This window comes from Tiliqua scincoides, unplaced genomic scaffold (genome assembly GCF_035046505.1).
Source record: "Tiliqua scincoides isolate rTilSci1 unplaced genomic scaffold, rTilSci1.hap2 HAP2_SCAFFOLD_129, whole genome shotgun sequence".
NCBI lineage: Eukaryota > Metazoa > Chordata > Lepidosauria > Squamata > Scincidae > Tiliqua > Tiliqua scincoides.
In genome coordinates this window covers 985-22,910 of record NW_027101381.1, presented here as the reverse complement: position 1 = coordinate 22,910, position 21,926 = coordinate 985, and the positions used below count along the sequence as shown (strand labels likewise).

At 45.0% G+C, this 21,926-nt stretch overlaps 1 non-coding gene across 1 annotated transcript; it reads left to right on the top strand.

The window, feature by feature from the left end:
- Window positions 1-302: 302 nt before the first annotated feature.
- LOC136635908 (U6 spliceosomal RNA) lies at window positions 303-409 on the top strand. Its single transcript, XR_010793447.1, has one exon. It is a non-coding gene; the product is annotated as a U6 spliceosomal RNA (small nuclear RNA).
- The last annotated feature ends 21,517 nt before the right edge of the window (window positions 410-21,926 follow it).

The following is a 21,926-nucleotide window of genomic DNA, read 5'->3' as shown; positions in this document are numbered from 1 at the left end:
AACTCAACCTGAGAGAAATTGATATGAAGAAAACTGAGTGTCAAAAAAGCATTTCTTGCTTTGAGACAATTCACCATAGAATAATTAATTACATGCTTTAAGCACATGAAAGACAGTGTAGGACTGAGGAGACTCATTGGCAGCTAGGTGGCTTATTGAAGGGTAAGTAAAGAAGATTTTTACTCTCCTCTCTCAGGCCATCTGGTTGGCCCCCACCCACCATAGCTTGCAGCATGTGCTCCTTTGGCACCCCTGCATTGCGTAGGCTGGCGGGGAACAGGATTGGGATACCTGAGTAATTTGTGCTTGCTTCGGCAGCACATATACTAAAATTGGAACGATACAGAGAAGATTAGCATGGCCCCTGCGCAAGGATGACACGCAAATTTGTGAAGTGTACCATATTGAATTGAGTAATTTAAGCAGAGCAGCCCAATCCTATCCAGGACTAGGTTGCCAACTGGAGTGGGCTGTGATAGCTGAAGACACATTTGCTGTTGCAGAATGGCTGCTGACAGCCTGTGGAGTCACTGGTGGTTCTGGCCACCATGCCATCAGGGTGGAAGGAACAAATGTCATCCCCCTCACCTGGAAGTACAGTATTCACATCATCACATCACCATGATTACTTCCTGAACTGCGCCAAGAATGACTGTAAGCTTGCAGTCATCCTTGTCGCAGTTTTGCGCTACTCTGGACCACCCTTCCTTATTCCCCCCTTTTTTAAAAGGGGAAGAAGGAGGGGGGTTCGGAGTGGCGCAGAAAGGCTATGAAAGTGGCTGTGCAATCGCAGCTATTTCTGGAGCCTTTCAAGCCACCCAACAATCCTTTCTCCTCTGCTTTAAAAAAATAGTAGAGGAGGGCGGGCAGCTTGAAAAGGCTCCAAGAGTGGCTCACGATTGCCCAGCCTCTTCTGTTTTAAAAAAATAGCAGAGGAGGAACAGCTTCCAGAGTGTCGTAGAAAGGCTCCGAAGGTGGCTGTGAGGTGGTTCCAAGAGAGGGTGGTGGCACTGACAATGGTGCTCCGAAGGTGTCTGCGAGGTGCCTCCAAGGGAGGGTGGTGGCACTGACAATGGTGGGGCGCAACTGGGTGGGGGGAACAATTTTGCCACCCCTCCCATGTGGCACCCTGGAGCTTTTGGAATACCACTGTGTGAAGTGCTCCGCTGCTTGCAGCGGTGCTCTCCAGTTATCACTGGTTCCCATCGCACCAACCGGAGCAGGTGAGGCAGGGTGTGGGTGGGCAGAGAGGGTTGAAGCCAGCTGGGGAGGGGGAAGAATAGGGTGGGGATGCTGTGGAAGGGGGTGGACAGGTCTGAAAAACACTTAGAGGTGGTGGTAGTGGACACTGAAAACACTGAAAGTCAATGGTGTCATTTGAATGTATCATAAAAAGTGAATGAATAAAGGATGGCAGTTCAAGGGAAAGCACTCACCATCTTGGTTATCTTAGAAGCTCTGTGCTAAGTTAGAATGGCAGTGCCATTGAGTTGTCAGGCCTCTTGTTGATTTGGGGTTGCAGACAAAAGACCACCATGCTACTCTCCAGAGCCAGCTCTCTCCTAGCAGCTCAAACAACACACTTCAGTCACCATGCTGTTTTCCTCCAAGTTTCTATTTTTACAATTATTATAAAAGGCTAAGAATCAAATGCCACAGATAGAAGATAAAAGAAGAGACATTATAAAAAGATAAGAGGAGATAAAAGAAATATGCACGCTACATTTAGCAGTGAGTAGTTTTCTCTTTTATCTTTCTGCAAAGACCAAATGAGGGGAAAAACCTAATAAAATATGGTATTTTTTATCAGTGAATGATCGTGTCTCTTTTTTGATTCCACAGTAAATGAATTAAATAACAGGAGCAGAGCTGTGTGTGTTTTTCTTTTCCCCTTTTGGGCATGCATCAACGTAGTTATTCTGCAGCAGAATATATTCAAAGAGGGATGTTGCATATTGTATTGAAAAGTCAACTTCTATTTAAAGCAGTGTCGTGAATATGTACATGTTAGGCCTTGGTTAGCATGTAGAGCCTGAACCAAACTAAGTCAGTAACGGAGAAGTTGCTAGCAGTTCCTAGCCGCAAAAATGTGAGTAGACAAACACAAAGATTGTTGTCTCTCCTCTTCTGGCCAGAAAGGACAGACAACAAGAATTACAACCCATTGGAATGTAGCACCTTTGCAGACAGAACAGCGCCTTATCAAGCTGATGAAATGCAGCTGTGGATCTCCAGTTGGGAGGGGTAAGAACTAAGAGGGCTAGCAACCAGGTCCACTTCGAGAAGGTTCTGTCCTCAAAAGTTTCTGATTGGACAGTCTAAATAAGTATGAAGTCACCTCAGTACTATTAGCATAAGAAGTATAATAATGAGGCCCAAAGGGTGGGTCCGGTTCCTTCTTGGACAGAGGTTTTGGGTGCAACATCCTGCACATGGTGAGCTCCATTGTCCAACATGGGCATCTGGCCTCACAGGTAGCCTGGAGCTAAAAGATCTACAAGAAGCTGACCTAGGTGAGAGATATGGATTAATAGAGAGAGCCAGCTAGCTTTCTTATTTTATTGCTGAATGTTTCTTAGATGTTTATGCCTCTATCATTTGCTGCCTTGCGTAACTTATGTAACCTTATGTATTTAATAAACTAAAATCTCTTTTACTAAGTTGTTTCATTGTCTGTTGGGGACAAAAGTTCAGAATCCTGCCTAGCCGTTCAGCAAGCTACCAAGTGCTCATTGAGGTCTAGTAACTTGAGGACTGAAGCTTTAATTGGAGAAGAAGCTCAGTGCCTGCAAGAGACAGAATTAAGCCTAGAGGGTCTCAGTGTCCCTGGACTGAGACACTGGCACATACAGGGTGGTGGCAGTACTACTGAACAGGGGGCCATGAGGGCTTTAGGGTTTGAGAACCAAGAACTCTGAGCATCCCAAAGCCTGCCAAAGTTGGCAACAAACAGGGGTCTCCAAACCCCGGCCTGGAGGCCAGATGCGGCCCGCAGCAAGCCTCTATCTGGCCCGCCACCAGCCTCTTGTCCCCTGAAAGCCTCTGGCCCACTCGACGGAACATGACCAGAGCTGTGCTCTGATTGCATATGGAGGGTGTTCTGAGGGTTGGAGAGGCTGAGTGAATGAGCCCACTCATTCATTTATTCCTTCATCTAAGTTCCATATCTAATTTATTTATTTAAATTTTATATTAAAAAATTTTTCCGGCACTCAGTACTGCACCAGATATTTCATGTGGCCCTCTGGCCAAAAAGTTTGGAGACCTCTGATTTAAAGGATACATAATATTTTGTTAAACACACTGCCTTGTATAATAGCCAGAATGAAGAATCTAGGCAAAGATTCTGGAAATTCACAACCACAAAAGTTTTTCTTCAAATCTACTTTTTCTTCCACAAAGTCTGTGCCCCATCATCCAGTAGTCCTCACTTCTGGCTGAAATGAGGCATAGGTATGTATAATTGCATTTGCACTAAGCATGTCAATTAAGTTCCAAATATGACATTTTGCAAGTTGCAACACTAGCCTTCAGTGCAAAGGTGAGCAGGATGGCCCTGAAGACCTTCCCTGGCTCAGATTATAATTATTTCCAGCAATCCATCAATTTATATAGCAGGTTGCCATAGTGGAAAGGTGCAAGATCCCTCAAGGAGACAGGGTGTGGTATCAACCGTGGCCCCTTGCTCTGACAGTTCTGGGAAGCATGGGGTTAACACCAGGGCCTCAGAATGTAGTGCGTATGTGCACAGCTGCAGCCACTTGAAGGCAACAGGGCCCTTAGGGATAAAAGCAGCACCTGGAAGAGTTGGTGGGTGTAGGAGGTTGGAGAGACTAGAAGGAAAGGGCTTGGAGGAAATTGGACTTACTAATGAAAGAACAGGCTAACTGACTGATGGATGGACTGAATACAATGGGAGACTGCTGGAACAGAGACTGTTGGAGATGCTGGAGACTAGTATGTGGCTGCCACACCTAAGACTTGTTGAGAACCAAGGTGTTACTGTGGTGGCTGGAGAAGAGCTGGTGTGAGAGAGAAGAAAGCAGGACCTCTTTAGGTTGAACAGGTGAGCCATGCTGGTGGGGCCCAGTAGTGCTGTGGCGCAGAACTAGGGCCATTGTTGGGGAAAGAAGGGGGATTAGCTTAAAGTGGGCATAAGTTCTATAGGCAAAACTTGGAATGGGAATTTGGCAAAACAGTTGCTGCTGTGGAAGAGAAGGAATTCACTTTCTCTTCCTTTCCTTAGCATATGTAGGAATTAATAATGCCCTCTGGAAAAATGGCATGTTCCAGGGCTTCTTGTGACTGCAACATGCCAAAGCACAGTGAGTACCTGAGAGGGGAAAGAGAAAGAAATATCTTTGCTGCAAAGGAGTACAGAAAGGACAACTGGAGATGCTTGTAATGGAAATGTGCAAGACCCCTTGAGGAGATAGGGTGTGGTGTCAACAGTGGCCTCTTGCTCTGGGAAGCATGGGGTTAAAACCAGGGTGTTAATTGCAGTGAGTGTGCTGCACAGCTACAGCCACTTGGAGGCAACAAGGCCCTCAGGGTTAAAAGCAGCACCTAAAGCAGGGGTGCCCAAACCCTGGTCTGGGGGCCACTTGTGGCCCTCCAGGGCTCCCAATCTGGCCCACAGGAAGCCCTCAGTCTCCAATGAGCCTCTGGCCCTCAAGAGACTTGCTGGAGCCCGTGCTGGCCTGACGCAACTGCTCTCAGTGTAAGGACGACTGTTGGACCTCTCACCTGAGCTGTGGGATGAGGGCTCCCTCCACTACTTGCTGTTTCATGTCAGTGATGCAGCAGTGGCAGCGAAGGAAAAGCCAGTCTTGCTTTCTGCAAGGCCTTTTATAGGCCTTGAGCTACTGCATGACCTTCATTCATTCATATAAGTTCCATCTCTAATATATTCATTTATGTAATTTTATTCAAATTTTAAATGTAAATTCTCTTTTTTCCTGGCCCCTGACACAGTGTCAGAGAGTTTATGTGGCCCTCCTTCCAAAGTGTTTGGACACCCTTGACCTAAAGGAAGGAAAGGGGGTAGGTATAGAAGGAAGAAGGTCAGAGAGATTGAGATAGCAGAAGAAAGGGGCTTGGAGGACAGAAGACTGATTGATGGACTTGCTGACTGGCAGATTGATTAATGTACTGAGGTCCCAATCCTAAACAGCGCATGCCAGCTTACCACCAGCACGCACTGTCCCAAACATGCTGTAAGGCAAGTTTGTAAGGCCTAAGTGCTGGCGGAGTGCCAGTGGTAGCTCAGCACTGCACCAGTGGATCACTGGTGCTCCGCCAGTCTGTGGCCGCGTAGACCGCCAGGTGGTGGAGAGGTGGGGGCATGAGATGTGGGCAGGAGGCATTCCAGGGTGGGGGGAGGTGGGGGGAGGGCAGGGAGGAGATGTGCCAGGGCAGTGAGCAGGGTGGGAGGGACGCAGGACTGTTGAAACTCCGCTCCACTGGATTCTGAGCATCCATTTTGGGCCACCAGCCCAACACAGAGGCTCTTGATTCTATGGCAACCCCATTGTGAGGCTACATGCCTTACCTGGAAGAAGCTGGTGTTGCCCAAATAGCGCTTAGGATGCTGTAGCAGCCATTTTTGGTGCGGCAGCAGCCCTGCACACTGGGCAACTTAGCATTGATCTGCGAGGGACTAAATGAACTGGATGATGGGCTACAGGACCTGCTGACCAGCTAACTGACTGGTGGACAAATGAACAGGTGAACGGACTTCTGAGGATTGCTGGAATGGGTACTGCTGGAGACTTCTAGAACAGGGACTGCTGGAGACTGTTGTGTAACCAGTGTCATAGCTAAATCATTTGACACCCACGGCCCATAAATATTTGTCACCCCATATGACTTAATTGAACAATTAATTAATTTTTTCCCTACATTTTTATACCACCCTAAGGAGCTGAGGGTGGTGTGAATTGTTTCTCCCCTTATTTTGTCCTCACAACAACCCTGTGAGGTAGGTGAGACTGAGAAATAGTAATAGTCATTACATGAAATGAATAATGACCAGAAAATAAATTCCAGAGAATATTTCCCCATAAGCAATGGATGAAATTCAGCATCAAATGGTATATAACATGATGGTATTATTTCTAAAAGCCATTATTTCCACACTTTTGGTCAGTAGGGTGTCACCCCCTCCCCAAGGATGTCTCATTGGTCTGTTTTGAGTTAAGGCAGTGGTTTTCAAACTTTTAGCTCTGGAACCCACTTTTTAGAATGACAATCTGTCCAGGAGGCTTTGGAAGTGATATCATGGCTGGAAGTGACGTCGTCAACCAAATTAAAATAAATCATTATAAATAACTAAATTAAAGAAAAACAAATAATTAAGTAAGGGGAAGCCAGCCCTCTTCCACCAAGTGAATTTTCTCTGTAGCCTGCCTGTAATAACACTCCCCCCCACCACCAAAAAATCAGTAAGATTTTCAGGTCTGCCCAGTGCCTAGTTCAATTGAAGTTCTTATATTTCAAGCATATCACTATCAGGACCCACCTAGCTTTACAAGTCTAAAATAAATAAAAAAAATTCACCTTACCAGCTGAAGCCTCTGTTTTACTCTTTTGGGGGGGGGGGCTGTCTTCTGGAGCATTTGTTGAGCTCCATTGTTGAGCTTGGGTTCATTCCAACAGCCTCACATTTGCCTGACCTGACCATGAATCAAGGCAAGTTTGCTTACTTGTGAGTAAATGCAACCATGTGACTTAGTTTCGCTTTCCATAGAGCTCAATACATTCATCAGCTTGGAGGGAGGGAGGTCCTTCTCGGGTGTTGGGGGGGCTGCATTCAGTGGATCGAGACCATTCTGATGTTGTTGGATTCCTCTCAGCCTGATCTTTCCAATGGACTGAGGCATGTTCATGAGTAAATGTATGATAAGACTCAGTTTCACTTTCCATGGGGCTCCATGCATTTTTTTTCTAGTTTTTCGGCCATAACTTTTGATAGAATGGAGATATTTCACTCTGGGTTTTTTTTTTTTTCATTGCATTTTGCTGTAAATTCTGCATCTAACAGTATATAGCATGATGGTATTATTCCTAACCCCTGTGATGTTAGCAATTTTGGTCACTTGTGATATCATCCCCCCAAGGCTGGTACCTAGGGTGGGCTTCCCCTCTGCCCCTTGTTAGTTATGCCACTATGTGTGGCTACCACACCCAAGACCTGCTCAGAACCAAGGTGCTGCTGCAGTGGCTGGACAAGCTGCTGGCAGGAGAAGGGAAGAAGGTGGACCTCTGCAGGTTGAACAGATGAGCCACTCTGGTGGTGGGGTCCTGCAGTGCTGCAGTGCAGAACTAGAGTCATTGTTGGGGAGAAAGTGGGCAGACGTTCTCTAGGTGAAGCTTGGACCAGCAATCTGGCAAAACATTTATCAGCATTTACCATTAAGAAAAGGGGTTTAAGGCCTCATGGATAGGGGGTGGCAAAGGCCCTTTCCCCCCCTGAATATTCTCTACTTTTGCTAATAATTGCTCATCCCAATCTGAACTGACCCTGGAAGGGTTCACTCATCACTAATTTACGAATATTGTTCCCCTTGTCTTTCTTTTTTTTCCTTCCAATTGCAAACTCCACAGTGGGAAGGATTTTTTTTTTTTTTGCTTTATTACTCTGGAATCACCACATGCCCTGATTGCACTTATGGGCAGCACTGTGTGATCTGCAGCATCTGGGGAAGCTGTGACAAATGGCAGCAGGAAGCTTCTGCTTGTTTCATGCTAGCAATGACATCGCCAGGCAACAAAGTCTGAGTTAGACTTGGTGGGCAGCTCAGCTGACTGCAGTCTTGCAAACTGAGAGGAAGATCAAAGGGTGGGAGGTTTGAGAGGGAGAGGTACAGTCAGGGAGGGGAAAGAGATGCATGATGACAGTGTGGACAGAGCAAAGAAAAGACGGAGAGGAAAGAGCATGTGAGCTGGAGATCCCAGGGTGAAGACGTACAGCAGGGTAGGAGGCAGGAGAAGGGTCTTAGAAACAACAGGACAGAGGCAAAGCAGACAAGGGGAAGCAGAAAGTAGATACAGTGAAGGAAGGGAAGAGAAATGGAGAAGGATGGTGGGGGAAACCATGGAAAGGGAAAAGAGAGACCAGACTTGGGCAGCCAGGGAAAACATGGGAACCATTAACTTGACCCAAGTAACCTGTCAGAGGCACCTACTACTGTCCCCTAGAGTGTCCCCCACCTGGACTATTGCCACTAGGGATAAGCCAGTTCCTCCCAGGAAAGGCAGCCTGTTGTGTACCTACATTTTGATTGTAACCTGTCACATGAAGTCAGGTGTAGAATTTTACACTTCATGCCGGTGCCCAAAACGTTTTGGATTTTGGAAAATTTTTGGATCTTGGATTTTAAAGATAAGGGATTACTCAACCTGTAATCAAACAAACAAAAAAAGTATTATTGTAATATGTGCTCAACCAACTAATCATAGTCCTTAACTCAGCTAGAATTTGACAGTCTCTCTTAAAATTCTTCCCAGTTATTCTGCAAGTGTCTTATCAGCTGCCTCTTTCAATGTAAGCAAGGCGGGGAAAAAACTATTGCCATATTTACAGAGCATAACTTTTGGGGAAAATGTAAATTCATGAAAATTTTGAATGCAATGAAATCCTTGCTTTTGGATTTATCACCTTTTCTCCGTGCTTTTGGAATGAATGTCAGCAAAATTGCTCCTACATAAAAGATGTCATTTGAATAGTAATCGGCTGGCTGCTCTTATCATTGCCACATTCCCTCTGGAAGACCATATAAACAGTTCAGCTACAAGGAATACAAAAGATGTTGTTTGGTTGTGTTTTTTTTACCAACTATATCACAGAAAGCTAAATCATCAGAAATGGGAAGGCAGATGTTTCCAAAACAGAGTAATAATTATAGTAATATCATAATAATGATAATAAAAAGAAGGTAATTGGGAAGTGATTAGCAACATAGTTAGAGTGCCATTTAGTAGCTGTTGCTGCCACCAGAGGAGATGCTGCACATATTGTGATCTTTTGCTGCAATTCCTGCTTGAAATATTTTTATAGAACTTTTTTTAGTATTAGGAATGATTGGAAACACTCATGAGAAAAAAAAGTTAAACACACTACTAGGCATGTTGATTTGGAAGTAATTTCTTTGATTTTCATGGGAATGGCTCCTAAGTAAGTGCACTTAGGATTGTAGCCTCACAGTACAATTCTACACATGTGTACTCAGAAGTAAGCCCCATTGAGTTTAATAGAATGCACTTCAAGACAAGTATGTACAGGATTGCAGACTTAGACTGCTTAGCTTCTTATTTATAATAGATCAATAAGGACTGGAAGGCAGGCACAACAGTAAAGCATGATCACTTCCCTTGATGTATGCTGACGCCAGAGTGACCAGATACAATGGAGGACCAAGTGCCTATACATTTAACCATTGTATAGAAGAGGGAATACTGGCAGGTGCCAGGGATGGGAACTTGAGTCTGAGTCACAAAAACATGTGTTTTTTGCTGACTCGTTTACACTCAGGTCACCTGTGTTGATGACTTGGGCACTGACTGAGGACACTAACATAAGAACATAAGAACAACCCCACTGGATCAGGCCATAGGCCCATCTAGTCCAGCTTCCTGTATCTCACAGTGGCCCACCAAATGCCCCAGGGAGCACACTAGATAACAAGAGACCTCATCCTGGTGCCCTCCCTTGCATCTGGCATTCTGACATAACCCATTACTAAAATCAGGAGGTTGCGCATACACATCATGGCTTGTACCCCATAATGGATTTTTCCTCCAGAAACTTGTCCAATCCCCTTTTAAAGGCGTCCAGGCTAGACGCCATCACCACATCCTGTGGCAAGGAGTTCCACAGACCAACCACACGCTGAGTAAAGAAATATTTTCTTTTGTCTGTCCTAACCCGCCCAACACTCAATTTTAGTGGATGTCCCCTGGTTCTGGTATTATGTGAGAGTGTAAAGAGCATCTCCCTATCCACTCTGTCCATTCCCTGCATAATTTTGTATGTCTCAATCATGTCCCCCCTCAGGCGTCTCTTTTCTAGGCTGAAGAGGCCCAAACGCTGTAGCCTTTCCTCATAAGGAAGGTGCCCCAGCCCCGTAATCATCTTAGTCGCTCTCTTTTGCACCTTTTCCATTTCCACTATGTCTTTTTTGAGATGCGGCAACCAGAACTGGACACAATACTCCAGGTGTGGCCTTACCATAGATTTGTACAACGGCATTATAATACTAGCCGTTTTGTTCTCAATACCCTTCCTAATGATCCAAAGCATAGAATTGGCCTTCTTCACTGCCACTGCACATTGGGTCGACACTTTCATCGACCTGTCCACCACCACCCCAAGATCTCTCTCCTGATCTGTCACAGACAGCTCAGAACCCATCAGCCTATATCTAAAGTTTTGATTTTTTGCCCCAATGTGCATGACTTTACACTTACTGACATTGAAGCGCATCTGCCATTTTGCTGTCCATTCTGCCAGTCTGGAGAGATCCTTCTGGAGCTCCTCACAATCACTTCTGGTCTTTACCACTCGGAAAAGTTTGGTGTCGTCTGCAAACTTAGCCACTTCACTGCTCAACCCTGTCTCCAGGTCATTTATGAAGAGGTTGAAAAGCACCGGTCCCAGGACAGATCCTTGGGGCACACCGCTTTTCACCTCTCTCCATTGTGAAAATTGCCCATTGACACCCACTCTCTGCTTCCTGGCCTCCAACCACTCAGCACTCGGTCCCCAAAAAGGAGACTGGAGTCTCTCTGTGTCTGGGTGTGCTTGCTTACTTTTTTCACAGTGTGAAAGACCTTCTGGTGCCATCATTCAGACCAGGTGATCAGCAGGGAAGTTCCAGCCAGGAGACAAAGAAGGGTTAGTGTTTTGCTTTTGCATGGAGTGGGAGGGGGGAGGTGAGAACGGGCTGTCTTTTCCGTCTCTGAAGGAAACAATGGTCATTGGACAAAGGATAGGCAGTCTGATTTTTTTCTTTAGATGAGGTAGGGCAGAAGGAGAAGCCCAAGGGTGTTCTTGCCTTAGAATTGGCTGGAGAAACCCAGGGAGGGGGAGGAGGCAGGGAAGGGAGGGAGGTGGTTCATAGGGATCATACTTTCCAAATGCATGGCTCATTTGGTTCTGTAGTTACTTGGGAGGAGCAAGCCTCATTGAACAATTGAAGCACATGGAACTACTTCAGAGTAGAGCTGCAAAGGATTGGGTCCTACAGGTAAGCCTCCCAGCTGCTGCGTGTGACTCTCCACCCTCTTGCTGCTTCTGTCCCTGTTCTCACTCAGTTCGTCGCAACCCCTCCCACATTGTTTACAGATGGGGTGTACATCAGGGGCGTGGTTAAAGAGACCTCTGAGACACACACACACACAGAGCCTGGAAGCAGCTCTGTTTATTTCTGTGGAGCCACGCCTGGCTTTTTAAAGGAAAAGACTTGGGACTTGAGTCTTTTCAAGTCACTAAAACACTCTGGGTCAGTGGCATAGCTAGTGGTGGCAGGGGGGCAGTCTGCCCCAGGTACTAACCTTGGGGAGGGTGACACCACAAGTAATCAAAATAGCTAAAATTGCAGTGGTTAGGAATAATACTAGTATGCTATATACCGTTGGATGTGGAATTTACAGCAGAATGCAGTGAAAAGAAACCGGAGTGAAATATCTCCATTCTATCAAAGGTTACGACCGAAAAACCAGAAAACAAAAAATGGAGTCCTATGGAAAGTGAAACTGAGCCATATTGTGCGTTTACTTGCAAATAGGGGAACTTGCCTTAGTCCATCAGAAAGGTCAGGCAGAGAGGAATCCAACAACACCAGAATGGTCCTGATCAGATCAACGCAGTCCCCAAAAAACACCCGAGAAGGAAGTCCCTCCATCCAAGCTGACAAATGTATTGAACCCTATGGAAAGCAAAACTAAGTGTTTACTCATGAGTAAGCAAATGTGCTTTGGCTCATGGTCAGGTCAGGCAAAGGGGAATGCGAGATCACCAGAATGGTCCCAATTTGATGGAACTGGAGCTCAACAAATGCTCAAGAAGGAAGCTCCTCTCCCATAAAAAGAATAAAACAGGTTTGAGAGAATAAGGTGAATTTTTTTTATTTTGGACTTGTACAGTTAGGTGGAACCTGATAGTTATATACTTGAAATCTAGAACTTAAGTGGAACTGGGCATTAGGTAGGGATGAAAATCTCACTGATTTTTGTGTGTGTCGGGGGGGGGGGGCGTTATTGCAGGCAGTCTGCACAGAAAATTCACTTGGTGGATCAGGGATGGCTTCCCCTTGTTTAATTGTTTTTTTTTCCTTTAATTTGAATATTTATATTTATTTATTTTATTTATTTTAATTTTCTTGATGATGTCACTTCTAGCCATGACATCACTTGAAAAATTAACTATGTCATATGGGGTGACAAAAATTTATGGCCCAGGCTGTCAAAGGACCTAGCTATGCCACTGCTCTGATCTCATCTGACTGTGGAAGCTAAGCAGGGTCAGGCCTGGTTAGTACTTGGATGGGAGACCGCTTGGGAATACTGGGTGCTGTAGGCTTATACCATAGTCTTTCGAGACTGAAGGTTGCCAACCAGGTAACTTGGAAAGTCCATCACTAGGACTCGTTTTGAGGCGCCTGAGGGGGGACATGATTGAGACATACAAAATTATGCAGGGGATCAATAGAGTGGATAGAGGAATGCACTTTTCCCTCTCACACAACACCAGAACCAGGGTACATCCACTAAACCTAAGCGTCAGGAGAATTAGTACAGACAAAAGGAAATATTTCTTTACCCAGCGTGTAATTTATCTGTGGAACTCCTTGCCGCAGGATGTGGAGATGGCATTCATCCTAGATGCCTTTGAAAGGGGATTGGACAGATTTTGGGAGGAAAACTCCATCACAGGTTACAAGACATGATGGGTATGTACAGTCTGAGATTAGCTGGTTGCTCATTATGAAGGCTGGGTAGGAATTTTTTTCTGTCATCCAAATTGGCTGTGGATGGCAATTTTTTTGCCTACGCCAGACTGCTGAGGGAGGGAAGGTACGAGGGTCTCCCAGAAAGTAATGCACCACATTTTACAGGCCTTCCCTGTTTAAAGAAAGATGAACATAACATAAGAACATAAGAACAGCCCTACTGGATCAGGCCATAGGCCCATCTAGTCCAGCTTCCTGTATCTCACAGCGGCCCACCAAATGCCCCAGGGAGCACACCAGAACAAGAGACCTCATCCTGGTGCCCTCCCTTGCATCTGGCATTCTGACAAAACCCATTTCTAAAATCAGGAGGTTGCGCATACACATCATGGCTTGTACCCCATAATGGATTTTTCGTCCAGAAACTTGTCCAATCCCCTTTTAAAGGCGTCCAGGCTAGACGCCATCACCACATCCTGTGGCAAGGAGTTCCACAGACCAACCACACGCTGAGTAAAGAAATATTTTCATTTGTTTGTTCTAACTCTCCCAACACTCAATTTTAGTGGATGTCCCCTGGTTCTGGTGTTATGTGAGAGTGTAAAGAGCATCTCCCTATCCACTCTGTCCATCCCCTGCATAATTTTGTATGTCTCAATCATGTCCCCCCTCAGGCGTCTCTTTTCTAGGCTGAAGAGGCCCAAACGCCGTAGCCTTTCCTCATAAGGAAGGTGCCCCAGACCAGTAATCATCTTAGTCGCTCTCTTTTGCACCTTTTCCATTTCCACTATGTCTTTTGGTGACCAGAACTGGACACAATACTCCAGGTGTGGCCTTACCATAGATTTGTACAACGGCATTATAATATTAGCCGTTTTGTTCTCAATACCCTTCCTAATGATCCCAAGCATAGAATTGGCCTTCTTCACTGCCGCCGCACATTGGGTCGACACTTTCATCGACCTGTCCACCACCACCCCAAGATCTCTCTCCCGATCTGTCACAGACAGCTCAGAATCCATCAGCCTATATCTAAAGTTTTGATTTTTTGCCCCAATGTGCATGACTTTACACTTACTGACATTGAAGCGCATCTGCCATTTTGCTGCCTATTCTGCCAGTCTGGAGAGATCCTTCTGGAGCTCCTCACAATCACTTCTGGTCTTCACCATTCCGAAAGGTTTGGTGTCGTCCGCAAACTTTGCAACCTCACTGCTCACCCCTGTCTCCAGGTCATTTATGAAGAGGTTGAAAAGCACCGGTCCCTGGACAGATCCTTGGGGCACACCGCTTTTCACCTCTCACCATTGTGAAAATTGCCCATTGACACCCACTCTCTGCTTCCTGGCCTCCAACCAGTTCTCAGTCCATGAGAGGACCTGTCCTCTAATTCCCTGACTGTGGAGTTTTTTTCAGTAGCCTTTGGTGAGGGACCGTGTCAAACGCCTTCTGAAAGTCCAGATATATAATGTCCACAGGTTCTCCCGCATCCACATGCCTGTTGACCTTTTCAAAGAATTCTATAAGGTTCGTGAGGCAAGACTTACCCTTACAGAAGCCATGCTGATTCTCCCTCAGCAAGGCCTGTTCATCTATTTGTTTTGAGATCCTATCTTTGATGAGGCATTCCACCATCTTACCCGGTATAGATGTTAGGCTGACCGGCCTATAGTTTCCCGAGTCCCCCCTCTTTCCCTTTTTAAAGATAGGCATGACATTTGCTATCCTCCAATCTTCTGGCACCATGGCCGTTTTGAGGGACAAGTTGCTTATCTTAGTCAAGAGATCTGCAACTTCATCTTCAATTCCTTAATAACTCTTGGGTGGATGCCATCAGGGCCCGGTGACTTATTGATCTTTAATTTATCAATGAGGTCTGAAACATCTTCTCTTTTAACCTCTATCTGACTTAACTCCTCGGTTAGGAGGGGCCGTTCGGGCAGCGGTATCTGCCTGAGGTCTTCTGCCGTGAAGACAGATGCAAAGAACTCATTTAATTTTTCTGCCATCTCTAAGTCTCCTTTTATCTCCGCTGTCCCTCCCTCACCATCCAGAGGGCCAACCGCTTCTCTGGTGGGTTTCCTGCTTCTAACATATTTGAAGAAGTTTTTATTATTCCCCTTAATGTTGCCGGCCACGCGTTCCTCATAGTCTCGCTTGGCCTCCCATATCACCTTCTTACATTTCTTTTGCCACAATTTATGTTCCTTTTTATTCTCCTCATTAGGGCAAGACTTCCATTTACGGAAGGAAGCTTCCTTGCCCTTCACAGCCTCTCTAACTTGGCTCGTTAGCCATGCGGGCACCCTCCTGGATTTAGTGGAACCCTTCTTTCTTTGCGGTATACACCTCTGCTAGGCCTCTATTACTGTTGTTTTAAGCAGCCTCCATGCACTCTGGAGAGATTGGACTCTTTTTACCCTTCCTTTTAACCTCCTTCTAACCAGCCTCCTCATTTGAGGGAAGTCTGCCCGTCGGAAGTCAAGGGTTTTTGTTAGAGATTTGCCTGGTATTCTTCCCCCAACGTGCACGTCAAAATGGATCGCAGCATGATCACTGTTCCCCAATGGCTCAGTAACATTTACATCTCTAACCAGGTCCTGTGTACCACACAATATTAAATCCACCTGCCCTCTGGTGGGCTCCGTGACTAGCTGCTCTAAGGCACAGTCATTTAGCACATCAAGAAATCTGGTCTCCTTATCATGACCAGAACACAAATTGACCCAGTCTATATGAGGATAGTTGAAGTTCCCCATGATTACAACCCTGTCCCTCCTTGTCACCTCCCTGATCTGTTTCCTCATTTCAAGGTCCCCATCCGATTTCTGGTCTGGAGGACGATAGCACGCCCCCAGTATTACATCACTGCACAAGCCTGGTAATTTAACCCATAGAGATTCTATGGAGTCGAACCCACCTTCAATCTCTACTTTGCTGGATTCTATCCCTTCCTTAACATAAACGGCCACCCCACCTCCAACATGCCCCTCCCTGTCCCTCCTGTAGTGTTTATAGCCCGGGATTGCGGTATCCCATTGATTCTCCGCATTCCACCAGGTTTCCGTTATGCCCACTATGTCAATGTTTTCCCTTGTCACCAGACATTCCAGTTCTCCCACCTTTGCTCGGAGACTTCGGGCATTTGCATAAAAGCATTTGTACACGGAATGCCCCAGGATGGGCTGCTTATTTGCTCCTTTGTCCCCGCATCCTCTCATTTTGCCAAACCGTCTATCACATCCCATCACACTACCTTTCCCAATTTCTTCTCCTGCTCTGCCTTTGTCTTGTTGTTCTCTAACCTTCCCATCCTCATCCCATAGGGATGAGGAGTCCCGAACCGGATGCCCCTTGGTTCCTGTCGGCCTTCCCCCAGGGATCAGTTTAAAAGCTGCTCTGCCATCTTTTTAATGTTATGCGCCAGCAGTCTGGTTCCATTCTGGTTCAAGTGGAGCCCGTCCCTCTTGTACAGGCCCCGCTTGTCCCAAAACGTTCCCCAGTGCCTAACGAATCTAAACCCCTCCTCCCTACACCACCGTCTCATCCACGCATTGAGACCCCTGATCTCCGCCTGCCTAGCTGGCCCTGCACGTGGAACAGGTAGCACTTCAGAGAACGCTACCTTTGAGGTCCTGGCTTTCAGCTTCCTGCCTAAAATGTAGCCTAAAATGCTACATTCCTTGCTCCCCTTGCAAAGATTATAACCCCCCTCCCCGCACATTCTTATCTCTCTTCCCACCTCATTACATAGGGGAAGAATATATGCTACTCAACCATCTAAACCAGCAAGTACTATGTTGGTGTTATGGGTAAGACACAAGTTTTTCTTTGGAAGCATGCCAAGTCTTGTACGGTCTTCAAGCGCTCATGCAGAATGTAATATTTTTCAGGGCTGTTGGATGTCACAGTGATGACTCCTGACTTTGTGAGCTGAAATTATTGTTATTTATAATTACTAATAAATATTTATGAAGTTCCAGCAATGTGTGACACATTGCATAGAACGCTGCTTTGTAGAAGTGTATTCTGAGGAACCGGATCAGGATTGAGCTTCCTCCTTTCAAGACCTGCTTAGTGGAGCTCATATTTCCTGAATGTCTTGGTGAGTTTTTGCTAGGCTTGCTCATGTACCAATGACATAATAAATTCATACCAAAGCAGAGGTTCTTAACCTGGGGTCCGTGAACTGGGCTTCAGGTGGTCTGTGAACTGTGCACAAAAACATTTTGTGTGCATTTGTTTATGTGCATTTTCTGGGGAGAGGGCTACAGCTTTCATCACAGCCTAATCCTATGCCTGGTTGGCTTGTCAGGGCAAAGCTTTATAACAGCAAAAGAACCTTCCATTGTTGTAAAATGGCTGCTGACGGAGCGTGCTGCTGCTGCAAGACGTGGAAGGTGGTTCATCCCAGTAACCCCTCTATAGCTCTCATAAGACCTAAACTGTGAGGGGCCAATTCAGTGGAGGAAGATGTCAGCCAAACCAGGGCCTTGTTAGTCTCATTCCCTGTTTTTAAACATGTATGACCTGTGCTCTTAAAAACTAGATCTGTGCAGTATGAAAAAGATGAGCTTAATGTAACTCTAATTTGTTTGTTTTTGATTTAATTCTGTGGCTCATGCCTTTCCTAAGGGTGGAAAGGTGTTTTGTTTCCAAAGAACATAACTGGTTTGCAGCATGAGTAGCCAACCTACAGCATGAGTGCTAACCAGTGATCAAAGGTGGCAAGAGTTTCTGGCATGTCTGGACAGGAGCAGGTGAACCTGTAAACCTGGCTATGGTAGCGTGTCAGGGCTACCCCTGCCTCTCCAGTGCTGCACTGCTGCCTGTAATCAGTCAACTATATGCAGAGCATGTATACAACATGTGTGCTTGAGCTTTACCATCTCATACTTTGGACATCCTTCCAAAACAGATGGCTCATTGCTGCTTTACAGCAAGACATTGAGCCAGATCTGCTGTAGCAAGCAGTAGTGGAAATACTTCACAATTGTTAATACATTGCCCTTCTGCCTTTGCCATCAAAGTTGAGCATTTGATTTCCAGTGGACAGTGAATGTCTGAGGCGCTTCTCCAAGGTATGCACTCACCCCCACCACTGCCAATTACATCCTTGAGCTAGCCCCAGCCCTGCCTCCCCATGTGCTTTCCCCATGGAGAGTGCAAGCTGGAACAGGGCTTCACTTTGGCTATCTCAGTAGAGCCCTTTTAAAACTTGGCTCTGGAGAGGACTGCATTTGCTGGTCTCAAGCAAAGCTTGCCTAGGTTGCACGCTCCTAATTAAAGCCATATGTCGGAAATATTGGAGGCAGCTTCAGGGAGCTGTTCTCACTTGTTTTGGGTTGCATATTCTATCAGCCTGCTATTAAACAACTGTTGGCCTGAATCAGAGTGAACCATAGTCAGATTGCCTCTGCCAACTCGAGCCACTTAGCCCCAACAGTGCTTTCCCAACAAATTAAAAACTGCCGTGAGTAATGAGCCCATTAGTTGGACCACTAAAGTGCAGGAAGGTCACTGACCTTACTGTGCTTTTGCTTTGTCGGTGCAATTGCCAAATAGACAGGCACTGCACAAATATTATTGCTGTGATTTCAGATGGCAATAACTGCCTTAACCAACACCAATACAAAAAGCTTCTTTAAAGTATGTTGATCCTGATGATCAATTGCAAAATGGAGGTTTTGCACAGTTTTTATGAATGGATCTGACACTTAAGCCTCCATTGTCGGCATTTTATTAGTACTGTAATTATTATTATTATTATTATTATTATTATTAGTAGTAGTAGTAGTAGTAGTAGTAGTAGTAGTAGTAGGATTTTGAGTTTATGTCCTGTCTGAAAGGGAACCAGTATAGCTGAATCCAAAAACTTGAGAAGCAGGACCTGATGATATCATGAGATTGCCAACCCTTGAAAAATGGGTGGCATGTATTTGTTACTGGGTCAGAACCAACTGGCAAAGGGATGAGAGCCAACAGCAGCCCCAAAATGGCCTCCCTAAGGAGAACATTCCAGAAATGAGATGCCATGGTAGAAAAGGCTCTAATTCCCCACCAACTTCACTTTAAATGGGGTAGGGACCAAAAGCAGGGCTTGTGTAGCAGCTATTAATGTCTGGGCAGGTTTAAGTAGAAAGATGCCAGTTTCCTCTTTCCCTAGACTGCCATTCCTTCTTCACTGCTACTAGGAGGAGAACTGGGAATGTGACTAACAACTAAGAGCAAAGGGATCCTATCATGCACCAGCATGCATAAGCAGCACACTTGGGCTGGTGTGAGGACTGTTACCATCCCACTTTCCTACTTAGAGGAGGAGAAGCCACGCCGTCTGCAATTGTCATCCATAGCCAGGGTTCTTCCTGGTGGCCAATTTCTTTACAGCAAGGCTGCGGGAGCTTTGAGATTCACCAGCAGCTGTAACCAAAAACCTGATCGAGAGAGAGAGAGAGAGAGAGAGAGAGAGAGAGAGCTTTATGTAAACCTCTTTGAGAGACCTAGGCCTAGATCTAGGAACATAGATTAGGTAAATAATAGCACATTTTAGAACTGTAACATGTCATACAGCAGGTGTGTGTGGTGGAAAGGTGGGTTAATGCCAGTTTTACCAGTAGTTTTCAGTATTGTATGAGTATTGCAGATAACCTTTAATATAAGTGGTGTGTAACATATGTTTCTTGAATCTCACATGAGGACTGTCTTTATACCATAGACACTCAAGACATGGATGCACTATGGAAAGGATTCATTGGCTAAGCTCATCCTTGTCTGTAACCATCCAGATTATGTTTAGACACCTGCAGACTCTGAAATGTACCTCCGGAATGTGTTCTATTTCACACTATTCTAAATGCCATAGGCATAAATCTGTGTTATCTTGAATTTGCATTACTATGTTTTATCATTCAGAAAAATGACTCTGTCTCTTGGCACTATAGTGCAGTCATCTTTTGTTCTTTCAGAAAATGTAGATACTATCCCACAATCCTAAATATACTGTACTTACCCAGAAACAAGTCTGGGGTGTATGTTAGTTGTAATCAAAGGAACCTTCTTTCAAGTAACACATGGTGGCCACAGGCATGTGACAGTCTTGGGGTCCACTCAGGTAAGAGGTACCCATGAGGGCATTGTACTGAGGGCATCCTGACACACACCAGACTTGTATGGTGAGTATGTGGGGAATACATTAAAATCCGGGGAAATAAAAATTCTGAAATGCCATAATGTAAGAGGGCTGTACCATGGGATATTTCTGATGATGGTTTATGATATAATTTGGCTCCTACACTTTACTGACATGCCAGTTGTGCTGCTTGCAGATGTGAGGTGGAGAGATGGTGGTTTGGGGCAAAGTGGCAATCTGCCAGCCTGCCTTTTCTAAATCAATTATATCACAAACATGCTTCTGCACTAGGGATATTCTGAGTCCATAGGTATGACACCATGGAGTATCCTGTGCGCCTCAGCAAATGTTTCTCAAACAAGTCACTCTAACACCTTCTGCATCATGCAGATTTAATGCCATTAAATAAAAACTTACTAAGAGTGCTTTTCCTTGGGCTTTTTTTCCTCTTTTGGCTTGGAATAAATTGTTCTTTCCATTAGGCACAGTAGAAGAAAATTGTCAAATTGAAATTCAAGCTGACTGGATGATACTGCTGCTTCTAAATTCACTTGATTAGTGTTCAATCAAAAAGCACACAGTATCTTTCTGTATAATCCAACATTCATTTAAAGCTGTTTTGACAAATATTTAATCCAGTTAAGCTTTTTTTACTACAGAATTGAGAGAATGTGACTGATACTAAACTATAAAACAAAGGCAATCTATTTAAGCTTCAATCCTATACACACTCACCCTGGAGAACGTCCCATTGAACTCAATGGGGTTTACTTCTGAGCAGACATGCATACTTTCTCCATTCACTGACAAATCATACAAAGTATTGCTATCTATAATTCATCTGTAGTTATCCGCCTCTTTGGACTGAAATATGTACCACAAACCTTGAAACACAACTGTCTAAAGCCCCCGTTCCTCTGCTAGTATTGAAACATGTCCTGTGAAGTGAGATCTTTCTCACTGGCCAAAAGAGGGCCAGAATAGATTAAAAAATTCCTTGAACTTCCTCCATGTTCAGAGTCATGAAGTGTCCAGTGCTCAAATGGCTCCATCCTTTTGCAATGACCTTTTTAAACACATTGGTCAGCTCACCTTGGAATGTTTATCTACTTTGAACCTGCAAGTGTGTTTCCTTATCCAACAATGGAATCTGACTGCATGAAAGGTTTACTTTGCTGGATTCATTGTTCTTAGACTTATTATTTAGTTTTATTGCCTTTCACACAAAGTGATTGTGTGCTACTAGCAACTCAAGACAGGATGGGGATGTGCATCCTTATCCCTTGGGAACTGAGATCACATGACACTTAAATGTTGGTTGCCCTTGCTGTCTTCACCTTATACCTTTCTGGCATCAGAAATGGTGCCCTGACTGGTTTTTTTTTTTCTCATTGTCTACTCCTACCTTGAATGCAGAGAAGCACACAAAGGTTTTCTGGCTCCCAGTAAATGTACATATGTCACTTCCTCTTAATAGGCACTTCTGCTGTTTTGGCCATCCATGCAGTCATGCATGTTTTATTCCCTGCAAAGAAACATAGTGGCAAATAGGATGGTGTACTTTTCAAATTCTTTCGAATGGTACTTTCAAATGATTTGTTTTTGCTGTGTCTGTTGTACCAGAACTCTGTGCTCATTCTCTAACAGTAATGACTACAAAATTCAGCTCTTGTTTGGAGGGTTTTGTTAAGAATAAAACACAAGCCCTGCTGGATCAGGCCAAAAGCCTACCTAATCCAGCAGCCTATTTCCCCACTAGTCAGCATAATGTTGATCAATGAGAGCAAAGGAAAGATCTTGCGCATGGCTTGAGTATCTCAGATGGATCTGGCCAAACATTCTCAATT